Consider the following 14,067-nt stretch of genomic DNA (forward strand, 5'->3'; position numbering starts at 1 on the left):
AGTGCATGTAATAAAGCACCTGCTGTGAAGGGCTCTTGTGTCCAGAGATGTGAGTGTGAAGCAGCTTCCTTTGCTAAACAACTTTTGTCTCTTTATTTCATCATAGTGCCTCTCTTTCAGAGGTGTCTCTTTCTGCTAGTATTTTTTTGGGAAGTGAGACAGTCCTTCAAGTCCTGAAAGGAATTCTGTCATGTGAGTGTCATAAACATTCAATTTTGGTTACCATTATAGTGTGGCTGTCCTTTTGCATTTGGAGCCCCATGTGAAAATGTTCTGTTGCAATGAGAAGAGACAAGAATTCCTTTTTCCACTTTTCTTGAGCATTTTTTAGCATCTGTAGTACAATACTGTAGTAGTCCATTCTGGATGCAGTTCTGTACCAACTAGATGATAAGGTGCAAGACCTAGAAAAGCCAGCGTTGAATAGGTGTCTGGAAAGGTTGATGTAAAAGACAAGACCCCAGAAGACAGGAAATCTAAAATAGTCCCTACTCAGCACCTCAAAATGCAAGCTGGAAAGGGACTAGTCACTGCCAGTCAGCTTCGTGGCACTACCAAGATGTTTGCCTGACTTGAAAGCCTCTGATGCCAAACAGTCTTCTGAATTAAAATTAGTTCATTTGTTAAATTTCAAACACCATTCTATTGTAGCTGCTCTTCAATAACGTGGTAGTCCAGCACTTTATTTCAATGTGAATATTTTGGTTTATGTTAATTTTATAGTTGTCCCACAAAATTACTTTTTGTCTCCTGAAGTGCAAACCAATATATGTTGTTATTATTTTAGCTCTATTTTAGCCTCCCAGTGGTTTCTCAGTGAAGTAAATTAAGCCAGCATGTTGTTGTTCTTCATAAGTTAAATGTATAATGGTGGCTCCACTCACTTCTGAAGTTTCATTCAATATGTTATCCATGTGACAAATATAAAAAATATCAATAGTGGATTATGGGTCTATGGGTTATGAAGAATTCATTGTTATTTTGTCACAGTTTTATTTACTGCACAGATTTTTCTCACCCATGAAGTCAGCCCGACTACATTCTGTTAGAGAAGCTGGTAGAACCTGGAATGAACATCAGTAACAGGTCAGATGAGTTCTGGGCAAGGTATTTCCTGCTTGCTTCTCTGGGGCATTGTACAGTAGTGACTGTAGTTTCTGTGTCAGTTCATCATCTGTAGAAGGGAGTTAATGAGCCAAATTAATCCTGGATGAAACTTCACTGAAATTACTTGGAGCTTGATTCCAACTTCAATGTGGTATTTTCACTTAACCTGATGTGACAGGGCATACTGTGTTTCAGGAGTGTTCAGTAAAATGTCTTACATTCTGCATATGGTGTGCAAAAGATAAATTCATGACTGCATAGTTTGGGGGGGAAAAAATGGAGTTCATGGTAATTTAAGTGTATTTTTCATCTGGCACTTTTGTGCCTGAAAGAGAGGGGTAAAAAGAAGTTACCTTCCCAGCAAAAACTGAAGTTGCTTTGCTTTTGTTGATTTTCTTAAGTGTGTATCTAGGAAAACAAGTAAGCCCATGTACAATTTTCACAAAAATATCCAAGTATATAAATCCTTGCATGAGTTGTTAAATGCAGCAGTTAATATAGGATTTTAACTACAAGTTATTCTTCTCAGTACAGCCCTCTCTTTCATTCCTCACTCCCATAAAATACACATGATTTGGTAGTGCACATTCCTGATTTAGTCATTCTTTGGCTGCTCCTGTACACGTGACAAGGTTACAGTGACTTGGCTATGCTTATATATGTTATGTGAATGGGAGGGCAGTATTTGAATCTGAGAGCTGATTGAACATTCAGCTATGCTTTGCAGAGCTGCCTAGAAATTCCCAGGATGCTGCTTCTTTTATTTGTTTTCTTTTTGGCACTCTGAAACATTATTTTCTTCTGAAGAATAGCTGGAGGTCACTTGGAAATGCTATTTTCAGTGTGAAGACCTGCAGTTTGTTGTTCTTCCACATCTTTGTGCTTAAAAAAGCAATTTCCTACCTCTTTGTGTTTGGTTTGGTTTTTTTTATCTTCCTCTTCAAATATCATGTTTGGACCATGTATCTAGCAAAGCATTATTTTTAGTTATTCTTTCAGCTGCTTTATTCCCTAGGGTCTTTTCAAATTATGTAGTCTTTCTTTCCTGTCACCTATTTTGTATCTCTGTCTTTCTACCTCAAAGCCTATCTTTATTTTTTCTTACAGTGATTGTTCTTGCTGTGGGCATGCTCTCCTCTGTTCTACTTTAATATGTCATTCTACACCACTTTCTATTTCAGTGTACTATCTCATCTTTTATCTGCCCATCTGCTAACTTATTGTGCCTCTCTTGATTTCCAGCTTATCATCTGTCTTCCAGATTATATCTACTTTTTAAAAAATTTATTTCAGTGTGTAGGTGTTTGGTACTGAGAGTTGCACCAGCCAGGCCAAGTAGTGCTAATTCTTCCAAGTGCAAGGTGCTTCACCTGGATCAGGGCAACTTCCAGTGTTAATACAGAGTGGGGGATGAACAGATGGAGAGCAGTCCTGCTGAGAAGGACTTTGGGGGTTCTGGTGAATGAGAGGCTGGACATGAGCCAACAATGTGTGCTTGCAGCCCAGAATGCCAATTTTGTCCTGGGCTGCAGCAAAAGCAGTGTGGCCAACAGGTTGAGGGAGGTGGTTCTGCCTCGTCTACTCTGCTCTTATGAGACCCCAGTCTCCCTAGAGTGCTGCATCCACCTCTGAGCACCCCAGCACAGGAAGGACATAGACTTGTGAGAGCAAGTACTGAGGAGAGCCATGGAGGTGATTAGAAGGATGGAACATCTCTTGTGAGGAAAGGCTGAAAGAATTGGGGCTGTTTGGCCTGGAGAAGAGAAGGCTCTGAATGGCCTACTTGCAGCTTTTCAGTACCTGAAGGGGCATACAGGAAAGCTGGAGAGGGACTTTCTACAAGGGCACATAAGGATAATAAGATGCATCCTTGGAAGTGTTCAAGGCTAGGCTGGAATGAACTTTGAGCAACCTGGTCTAGTGGAAGGTGCCCCTGCCCGTGGCAGGGTAATTGGAACTGGATGATCTTTTATGTCTCTTCCAATCCAAACCATTCTATGATTCCAAGTGAAAAGATGAGGGAACTGTGAATAATTTAGCATTAAAGGCATATCCTGAGCCATTCATCTAGGGTGTTATGTGAAATAGTTTTGATTAGATCAGTCTGTAGGGCCTTGTCCAATGAAGTTTTGAATATTACAAGATATCTCACTGACTTGAGTTTTCTCTCTTATGTCATCCATAAACCTATTCAACAACTGAAAGACGTATGTATAGAAGTTCTCTCTCTTGACAACCTTATTGTCAGACGCTGTGGTGTAAGATCAAGAGCTGCATGCAGGGAGCTTTGTGAGATGTGGCTGAGCCTTGCAAGAAGAGTCCTCCGCAGCATTCAGCTGATAACCTGTAGAATTGAAGATAAGCTGCTGAGGGAACATGCCTTGCAGCTCCAGTAAAATTAGTGCAGTTTTGCTTTCTCATAATGAACTCATCACATTTATACAACAGTTATGTAAGACCCTTGCTATTATTATTATTAGAGAAAAATCTAATCAAAGCGGAACATAATAGCCAAGTAAGAGATTAAATTTAGAGGACTGGATGTAAACATCACATAAAAATGATGGAAGGATGCTGGGAGCTGTCAAGGAGCATATCTTGAAATGAGGTTGACAGTCACAGACAGTTCTAGAAACAACTGAAAATTTTGTGCTTTGGCTGTTTGGTGAGAAAGTCTATGGTAATAGCACACGTTACTGCTCTCAGTTTGTTGGAGTTAAGCATCACATCAGCAAGCTTTGCTTTTCTAAAATTATATGACACTGTTAGGACACACATGCCAAAAGTGTGAAACCATACTAGATAGAAGTGAAGGAATCAGAAGAAATAGGCTTGAAACCAAAAAATCACCAACAAATAAAGGGTCTTTGGTTTTTTTCTCAGTGAAGGTAAGTGTTTCAGCCCCTTTTAGATCTGCAAATCAGAAGCTTATTGAAATAGTCATTCAAACCATAAATGGGTTAAAAATATTATATTTTCTACTTTTTTTGCTATGTATTATGAATGTTGAAAGTGAATTGTGAATTTTGGCCAGAGTATACAGTTTCTGTCATTTCTTCTTTGCAGCTGTTCTTCTGTGTGTGTAGTCACTGATGGAATGACTACTTGACTTGTCCAACTTGCAAGCATTTTTCTTTATCAGAGATTTTATTGAATCCCAAAATAATACATTGATAAGCATAGTTAATTAATGCAAACTATGGACAATAATTCCTGACCATGTCTCAATCTTGCTAGACTTGTTTGCTGTGCTTGAATGAATTTTTTGAGATAAAATTCATGTTACACAAAGCATCACAATTACATCAGTTTTGTATATGGGTCTTGACTGAACCCTCCAGGTTTTATCTATACCTTGAATTTGTGTTGGTATAGTGGGTAAAAGCAGCTTTCTGTTCCCTGTCCTGACAAAATCAGGTGCTAAGCGAAGTAGATTTGCTTGAATCTTTTAAATTGGGCTATCTGGCTGAAGAAAAGCCATATTTTTAATGGATAGAGTTGGATGTTTAAACTGTTTCTTCAGTTTGCAGCTTATCAGTTCCTCCTGGCTCTCCATGTAGTGACAAATAAATCACCAACGTTTGGTCAAAATGTTGAAGCCTTTCTGAGGCTCCATGAAGCTCTGGTTACTTCAACTGTAGCTCATACCTGTGCCACCTCCAGGTTGCAGAGCTGCTGCATGAACTTAGTAGTGGTACCTATCTCCCATTTACTTCCAAAGAGTATTTGAAAGTGTAATCCTGAAAGTGTTAGATCCTGGACTTTTTGGATTGTATCTCTTCCTTTAGGACATTGTGGCTGCTGATCACAGTGGAGGTGACTGAGATTGTATTCTGGACTTGAATGCAAGGGATCTGAGGACACAGGATCTTCTCAGCAATTAGGGTTTCATTTTGTGCCCTTTCTCCTCGTCATACCATCATTTTCTGAGTTCTTTACACTAGCAGATCTATCTTGCATAACTTTGCAAGCTTTCTCCTGGTAGAGAGGAAAGGTGTTGGGTGGGGTAGCAGAAAACTTTTAATTTTCTAGCTGATTGGGAAGTTCAAATACAAATTTATATTGCATCTTTTTTTCCCTCATGAATTTTTAAACCATTCATGAATACGAGATATTTAGGTTGTGTTCACTGCTGAGCAGAAACTACTTGTGATTTTTGTCAGGGAGACCTTCCATTGTCTGTGGAGGCTGATGTAAGGCTGACTGACTACAGCTCTGGTGAATGTCTGAAGAAGGCTTAGTGAGAAGCATGGGAAACTAGAGGGCATCAGATGCGTTGAGTCATATTTACCATCCGCTCGCTTGTGTTGCTTGTAGATTAGACTGTTCTTGTGATTACTTTCATATGAACTTTCCTCTGTGCTGCTAGGGTCCCTAGCAAATTCACTCCTTCTTGAAGAGATTGGCACCCCTGGATCACAAAGATTTTATAGAGATGGGATTAATTTAGTCCCAGCAATATGCAAGATGAGGACAAACTTACTCTTCCAGATCTCTGTGCCCTCCCCAGAGTTGCACGTATGCACTAAGTTTATGATAGCACCATTACAAGTAGATGCTTTCCTTGTCAGGCTTTCTTAGCATGGTAAAACTTGTGATTCCTCATGAAGCTTGCAGGGTAAGAGTCAGAGACATAACTGATAGAAATGAAAGTGATACAGAGACAATGTGAGAAATCATTTTGGAACCACAGCTGGCTCCCCATTTCCCCCAGTGACTGTCAGGGATTAGAGGAAAAGCTGAGAAAGAACTAATTCAGATCAGTCAGCTCTGAAGAATGTGATGGAGCCTGCAGTTATTACTTTGCCATGACAGTTTTAATGACTCCTAACTATACCTTGACATTACCAGCCATTATCTGTGAGGAAAACTTAACACTGATGGCACTAGAGAAATAAACCACTCATGTTTAGAGTGATAAACAACCATTCACTTTTGCTAAACACCCATTACAGAGACATAATATTTTGCAAGTTGCTTCTAAATATTGAAGTAATGTAGGAAAAAACCTGTTAATCTCTTATATCCAGAGAAATATGAGTGTGAGGACTTCAGACTCCTCTACCTCTGTTCTGTAATGCCTCTGTACAGAAAAGAGAAATGCCTCTGATTCAGTCTATGGCTTTTTAAGTAAAAAGCTTTTTGAGGTCATTTCTTCTTATATCGGTTATATATCTGTAGTGACAGAATAGTGTAAGGTGTCAGTTGGAAATAACTCCATGTGTTTGTTGAGTTTTGCAAGTTTGAATACATTTTGAATGTTCCCAAGGGCTTATACCTATCTGTAATGTTGAGGTTTTTCCTTCTGAGCTTTTAGAAATAAATTTTTTCCCTCTTATTGTTTGATGCATTTAATTCTTTTGACAGGATAGGTGAGTGAAGGAAGTGGAGAGAAAATTTTGAAATAATTTTAAATTACAAGGTAATTGACAGTTTCTGATAATTGTTAACTTGGAGTATAATTGATGGTGATTAATGTCTCTCCATTGGTATACCTAGGCAATAGATAGGATGCAGTTTAAGCTGTTCAAGTGACTAATGTCCAGCTGATTCATATTCTGTGTAGGATTGGCTCAGTGTTATTTGACATGAAAGTATCGATGAAGGGAAAGATTCTTATCTATATATTTTCAAGGTATTCCATTGTCCTAGTTAGTGACTGCATTTCTTAGCAAGAAATTCTTAACCTGTTTTTGCATCTTAAGTCTACCTACAAGTAAGCTTCACAGATATCTAAAGTTGTTATAAATACAAATATTGCTCAAATATATTTCTATTATTTTAAAGATTCGCAATGGAATTAAAGCCTCCCTGAGTCCTGGCAATCTGTAGTCATTTGCTGAGGTCCTTTACTGCTTCAGCCTGGTCTCTATCATTTCTGAGTGAGACAGATGCCAGGCAGGACTTTTCTGATCAGTTGTGCTTCTGTTGCACATCCAGTGTGTTGCCCATATGGACATAACTTGGACTAAAACTAGAGAAGAGGAAGAGAGTGGAAGAGAAATATTCAGGATCAGCACACTGTGAAAATAAACTGGTTTGCTTTGCATCTCCCCACCATGCCTTCCCACACAGATTGCTTCAAAGTGGTGGCTAGCAGAAACCTTTTTATTAATGTATGCCAGAATGAACCTAGCCTTATGACACAATTTCACCTCAAATGCCAGTGACAAAAGGTGGTCCAAGGCCTATTCAGAGAATTAGATTTAGCTGTAGTTCTTGCCCTATGAAAGTGGATGTTCACTGAATATATGATACATGGATAACAGGGGCTCTGGCCTAAAGCCAGAGAAGTGTTTGTGTAATATTAATGGCAATTTTGCAGCCGGAAAATCTTATCTTTCCTTGAATGCATGTAAACTCTGGGCATAACAAAATAAATGTCTTCTATACTAGCTGTGGTTGTTTGCATAAATCATGTTATGTTAATAAAGGCTTCCCACTGTCAGGAAGGAAATTGAAAACTGCCACAAACCCTTGGTAAGGAGGTTTAGGCATTTCCCTGTCCAGTCTTGCAATTTGACTTTATAAGCTTTTCCTAGTATTTGTTCAGGATGAGAGTACTGCAGGAGAAATGTATCTTCATGCTTAGTCAGAGGAAAGCTGTTGGGTGAGGTACATTGCAGATACAGCCCATTTCTCTCCATGTGGGGACTTACAGCGAAATAGAAGTGTCCAGGTTCCTCCTGCTGAGAGCTGCTGGGGATTGCACTGTTCTTGCCCAGTAACTGTGGCTGAGGAGGGCTTGAACTGAATCTCTACTGTAATGAGAGGCACCTGCAGAGAATAGGGGTTGCTTATAATGGTTACCAGTTCAAGGCAAACTTGATTTCCTCCATGCCACTCTGTGGTATGGTGCCAATGATTGGGCTGTGGCAGCCATCTCTGCCATGAACACAGATGGGGAGCACAGGAAGCATTTTTGACAAATCTCTCAGTATGAAGATTAAAAGAATCAAGATCAGTTTGATAAGGGCAAGCTCTCTTTCTCTACTGACATCTATATGCAAAATCTACTTGCTTCTTTAGGGGTCATTCTGTAAGGGATTATACTGTCAGCATCCATACCATTTTTAGAATACATTCCAAAACAACAACTTAGATGGAAAAGGCAACTGCCTTTAGTGTGTTGCAGAACATTGCTGTTCATTGTATAGCACAGCTGCTGGTCACCTGGACTTCAGAGACCTGAGTTAACCAGGACAGTCTTCCTAGGTGATGATATAGACTTGCAGTTGGTGGTTTTCATGTCTAATAAGAATATTTTTATGTATGTTGGTCAATACTTTAGCTTAATAAATATTGCTAAATAGGGACATTAGTCTATTGGCTGTGCTTGAAGTAGTTAATTTTATATGCAGTTTCTCTGAATAGAAGGTTTTTTCTCAGAAATATTTTGTTTTTTCTTAGCAGTAGTATTGCTGAAAGCAGCTGCCAAGTACAACTAGATTAAGTGTTTTCATTTGAACATTTTATTAGATGAAAGATGCAGATTTATGTTGACTGCATCTATTTGTCAATTTAGTTTCAACTTGGCAAGTATTTATGAAAAAGGAACAGCAAACAAAAATATTATGACATTTAATATAAAAATATTTTGATTTTTCATTTTTAACAATGTCTCAATTTTTAATGTATTCTAAAATTCTTTCCTTCCCAGTCAGTGAAAACAAAAACTCTGGTTGCCAGTAAAATAAAATTTTTTCACAGTACAGCTTAGTTTGGAAAGTGCTCTCTGGAGGTCTTCAGTCCAACTCACTGCCCAAAACAAAGTCAACTTTTAAAAATATTTTTGTCCCTTTTGGACCTCTTTCTGTGAGTGCAGTCTTTCAAAGGTGATAGAGGATGTTCTTACAGCAGCAGTGACTGTCTCCCTCGGTACATTTGGGTGCAGCCTTTCTGGTCCCATGAATTCATATACGTCAGAAACTTTGGAGATGTGAGGGCAGACCTTGCCATTGAATATCACAGTAAACAAGGCATAGTGTGAGTACCTCAGCCCTTTTCAACTTTGAATTAAAAAAGCTCCATGCAGAACTGTTTCTGGGTTGCTCTCTGGGGGGCAATTTTCAGATTGGCCTGAAGTGATTTTCTCTTCCTTCCTCTGATGTTGCCAGTTTGTTCACTGAATCAAAAATACCTCCTGTTCTTTGTATTCCTGGGATGCCAAATATGATCTGTGCTATGGCAGCACCTCTGTGGTCCCATTCTTGGTCTGCAAACATGTTTGCATATAGTATAAATACCTTAATGTCATAATCTGATGTATGTGGTATTTATATTCTAGAAGCTATTCTAGCATTCTTCAGTGGATAATCAGATGTGGCTTACAAAAGAAAGATCCCAGAAAAGGTGCATTTTCACACCACATTTGTTTATATGCCAAAGGGATATTTCTTCGTGTGTTGGTGAGAGAGCAGATGTTCTGTGCATCATTTTTGACTATGTGGCTATTGTTTATTTGACTATAAATATAAAAACTAAATTTTCTGATCCAGATGGTTTTCCAAGATTGGTGCTCTGATAGGAATAGTCTTTTTATTGTTCTTTGCATGAAACCATGTGTCTGCGTTTGACACCTCATTAGAAGTCGGCATTTGTATAAAACTAGAAGCTGTTTTGCTTCCTGATGGTAGTGATGTTGAATGAGAAATTAGAATTCCCTTAATTCCAACTCATCTCAGCAATATGTGGCACTTTTTTTACTCCGTACCTGCTTGAAATTACTACAGTGGTGTTAAAGACTATTAAAAGTGATACAGTTGCCTGTAGGCTTGTGCAAATGGCTTGGTTTAAAGGTGAAAGTAAAACTTTGGTTACCTATTTGCTATTAAGCATGCTTTGCATTATACAAATGTTTAACACCTTTGAAAAGTGGACTCAGAAGTGTATGAGAATTGACACATCTATAAATGCATCCCTTCCTATAAAATTGAAAATGATACATAGCAGTGCTCTGTCATTTATTGAGGCTTTGAATTTATGTACCTTTCCATCTGATTTTCTAGAGTGATCTACTTTATGCTTCCCATTCAGCACCTCTGCAAATCAAGCTGCCGTTGACATCGCGCACATGCATTTGTTAGAACTGAACCTTTGTCAGTTTGAGACACCATTAATTAATCTTTGCAGTGAAAAGAGGTCAGAACTAATTTCCTTTAAGAATAAATAAATAAAAGGGCGAGGGAGAGAGAAACCTTTAAGCCTCTTCCTAGCAATTCTGGCCGTGTGAAGGGCCAGCATTGGGTGCTGGAGGATGGCAGAGCGGTGGCAGCCGCAGGTCTCGGGCCAGGTGGTCCCGCTGGAGTGTGGCACAGCCTGTGGGCTTGGACAGCATCAGTCACACCAGGGCAGCACCAGGGTGAGGGAGTGTGAGTTCACATCACATGGTGCCAAGTGGTCCGAAGGCTCCGAGTGGGGTGCATGCTCGTTATTTAAAGAGCAGCTAAGGAGGCTTAGTTTCATATTCGTTTTCTTCTCTTTGTCATCTTTCACCTTGTAGTAATATAGGGTACACGGGTGCCAGGGCAGGTATCAAAGTCATGTCCTGTAGGTGCTGCAGTGCTGCACTTCATAAAAGCTCACAAACTGGTGAGAGGGAGCAGTTTACAACTGGTGATCTGAAGCAGACATGAGCAACACAGGTTAAACAGATACAAGGGCGAAACAAACCAAACAAAAAATCCCACCCAAACCTGACTCATGGTCCTGCAGAGTTTTACACAGTGCATCATTTTAGAAGACCCTAGTGAGATCAGGCTAATGTGGAACTTGCAGATTAGAGTATTTCTGTAAAAGTCTGCCACTTGAATCATAGAATCAACTGGGTTGGAAGAGACCTCAAAGATCATCGAGTCCAACCCTACCGTGGTTACTAGACCATGGCACTAAATGCCACATCCAGTCTCATCTTGAAAACCTCCAGGGATGGTGAATCCACCACCTCCCCAGGCAGCCTGAAACAGCACTTTCAAGGTTTAGAAACAGGAGTCTTCTGAAGTCTAATCCTCATTCTCCAGGCTTGACTACTGCCTTGAATAATCTATCAAACCCTTACTTCACCACATAATTAATGTTCTTGGGGTTGTGATGAGGTAAGTGATGGCATTTGTTTTTCCTGGCTGATTCTGCAGTGAGATTACAAATCTTATTGAATCATCCTAAAATGCCTTATCTTTTTTTATTTTAAAACAAAACCCCCAACACCTCCCCCCAACCAAACACACTTTTTTCCCCCTTGAAATCAAGGGAACTATAGAGATCATAAAGTTCTTGCCCTGTGTAGTTGTGCCAGTCATCTGTATCGTGGCCCATGTTAACACCCTGGTGCTGTCCTGGGAATCAGCTTTCCTTAGCTGATTGACCCTCAGGACTTGATGATCTTGTCTAGTTAATGTGGTGATTATTTTCTGCTGATTGTAGAATCTGTAGATCCACATGTAAAGAGACTATTTAAATGTTTTGCTGCTGTGATAGTTTTAAAATTATGTATTTGCTGGTGGTATGGACTGTGTAAATGCTAGTGGTGTTACAGCTTTTGTTCAGCATAGGATCTGAATGCTTTCTAAACGTGCATGGATTAATTCTCACAGTGCTCTTGTGAATGATAGAAATTAGAGAAATATTGGTCTGCTCAATGTAGCAACACACCAGCTGTTCACCAGCTAGAAATAAAGACATTGTGGGGAACAATACTTAGGGAGAGAGGTGTGTATAATCTAGCCACTGTAACAATCACTACCTCCTTTTCTAACAGACAACTGGAGCAGGAAATAAAGAACCTGTGGGGGTTTTGTGGGTTTGGGGTTTTTTTTTGTGTTTTTGAAAAGGCAACACAGAAATAACCTTTTCTCATAGCAAAAGGATGTGTTTCTAAACTTGCAATAGAAAACAAGGTATGCTTGTCACTAAACTTTCTATGGGAAATGGAAGGAGGTGTTATAGGGATGACTGTGACCAGCTTATGCCATTACTCAAATTCTGCTGTTTTTAAAACTTAACCAGTGGTCAACATATACTATTGCTTGAATGCCAAACAACCTTATTGCTTAAATGTCTTTGAAACAGCTTGAACTAATATGTAATCCCAATACAGCAAGATATTTTTATTGCTTTAGAAACTTTACAATGCTAGGTACTTAGTACTATTTTAACTTTGGTGCACAAGGATTTATAACCCTTGTAACCAAGATAGCTGATGAACATGCACAGGCTTCAATTGATCTCAGGGGCTGTAAAGTCACCACTTTATTCCTTGTGTTCAGTTCATGAGTTGTATACTCATGTTGTTGTCAGAGCTCTGGTGTTTTTAATAACTTTCCTGTGTGTTGGGCAAGAAAAGGAGACCCTAAGTGTTAGTAGTACCTTTACAGGAGTAAGTAGATCTCTTTCCTGTGGGAAGAGATCTACTTTCTTTCTCTTTTTTTCCTTCTGGTTTAGGATGACTCTTTCCAATTAATTATCTGGTGTACTCCCATCTAATTTTAATAATATTAGAATTACATATAGATGTTGTATGAGACATAGATGGTTTGTATGAAGCTATACATATGAAATTGAGTGACTTAGGAGGTATGTTTGAGAAGAGGGATGCCATCAGTTTGGATTTTAGGCACAGTTTGTTGTTGGGAGCTCTGAGGACAGATATGGGTATGTTCAAAGCTATGTGCTTAACTTTATCATTCTCTCCTCTTCTCCCAGGGCATTTTTCCTTTACATGCTCCTTAGCTGACATGAAAGCTGTGACTTTTAAAATCTGAATTTCAAAGGAGTTCTCAGTATTTGCCTCAGATGTCATCTTTATCTGTAAATCCTCAACTATCCTTCAGTCTGCACTGCTGATTCCTCAGCTTTCCAGAAGCCTGTGATCCTTCCTTGATAGCTCCTTAAGCTAAATAAGGAGTCTCTTGCCTGTAGGTCTTTCTCATCTGGGTTTCTCAGTTCAGGTAGAAAGGAACCAGTGTGTGCTACCAGTAAAGCAGAGATTGGTGGTGAATGTAAAGCACCTGAAGAGGATTTTCATCAGTGGATACAGACCTTGTTGCTATTACTCAGGGGGTTTCTGCTAGCAGGGTCCCAGTTCTTCTGGGAGTATGCATTGTGACTACTGCTGAGAGATTTTTGGAAATAGAAGGGTTAAGCAGCATTAAACAATATTAGATTTCTAGCCAGCTTCTTGATTGCTGGGTGTGTATTAATCATTAAAGGCAGTAGCCAGTGTAGATCTGCTTCCAAATTCTAATCAGGTTTTATCCATTTTTGCAATGTTTGCTAAAGGGAAAAACATTTATTCAAGAGAGTCCAAGCTTTTGCTGTGACATTTTTAGGAACACAACTTTGTCTCACTTTTTGTCTCATAAAATGTGGTCACCAGTATCCCCCAGCTTTATTTTAAGGATGTATTAGCATTGTAGCATCCTGGAAAAACGAGAAGTTCTGCAAATGCTAGAATGAAAATGAAATCCTTAGAGGATAGCAACCAAAAAGAAGTATTTAACTTGGAGTTGAAGAAGAGAAAGGGCTAGAGGGCATTTGAAGAGACTCTTCTATGTCTTTACTCCTTGTAATATTGTAAGAACGCTCATTGTAGCAACTCCTTGTACATTCTTTTACTCCAGTAAAAGTTCCCCAACAAGTGTTTTTACTGGGTCATACTTATTTTCTGGTATGTAGCCTGGAAAAGTATAGTTGTGTAATGAAATGTGGCTTACTTTAAATAGGTAAAATGCATACCAATGCTCTATCTATTAAATATCAGGAAGAATTTCAGTCACAATAGTATCATCTGTGCTGCTGTGTGGTCTCTATCTTGTGCTAACCATTGCTATTTAAGGCATGGGAGAATACTCAATGACAAAAGGTGATAACAGCTGAGGTCTCTATTCTGTACCCTGTGAAAGACACCTCTTTGAGATGGGTAAGCTTTTAAGTACATTTACCATTAAGCACTCCAGTCTGCAC

This window comes from Acanthisitta chloris, unplaced genomic scaffold (assembly GCF_000695815.1).
Source record: "Acanthisitta chloris isolate BGI_N310 unplaced genomic scaffold, ASM69581v1 scaffold8188, whole genome shotgun sequence".
Taxonomy (NCBI): Eukaryota; Metazoa; Chordata; class Aves; order Passeriformes; family Acanthisittidae; genus Acanthisitta; species Acanthisitta chloris.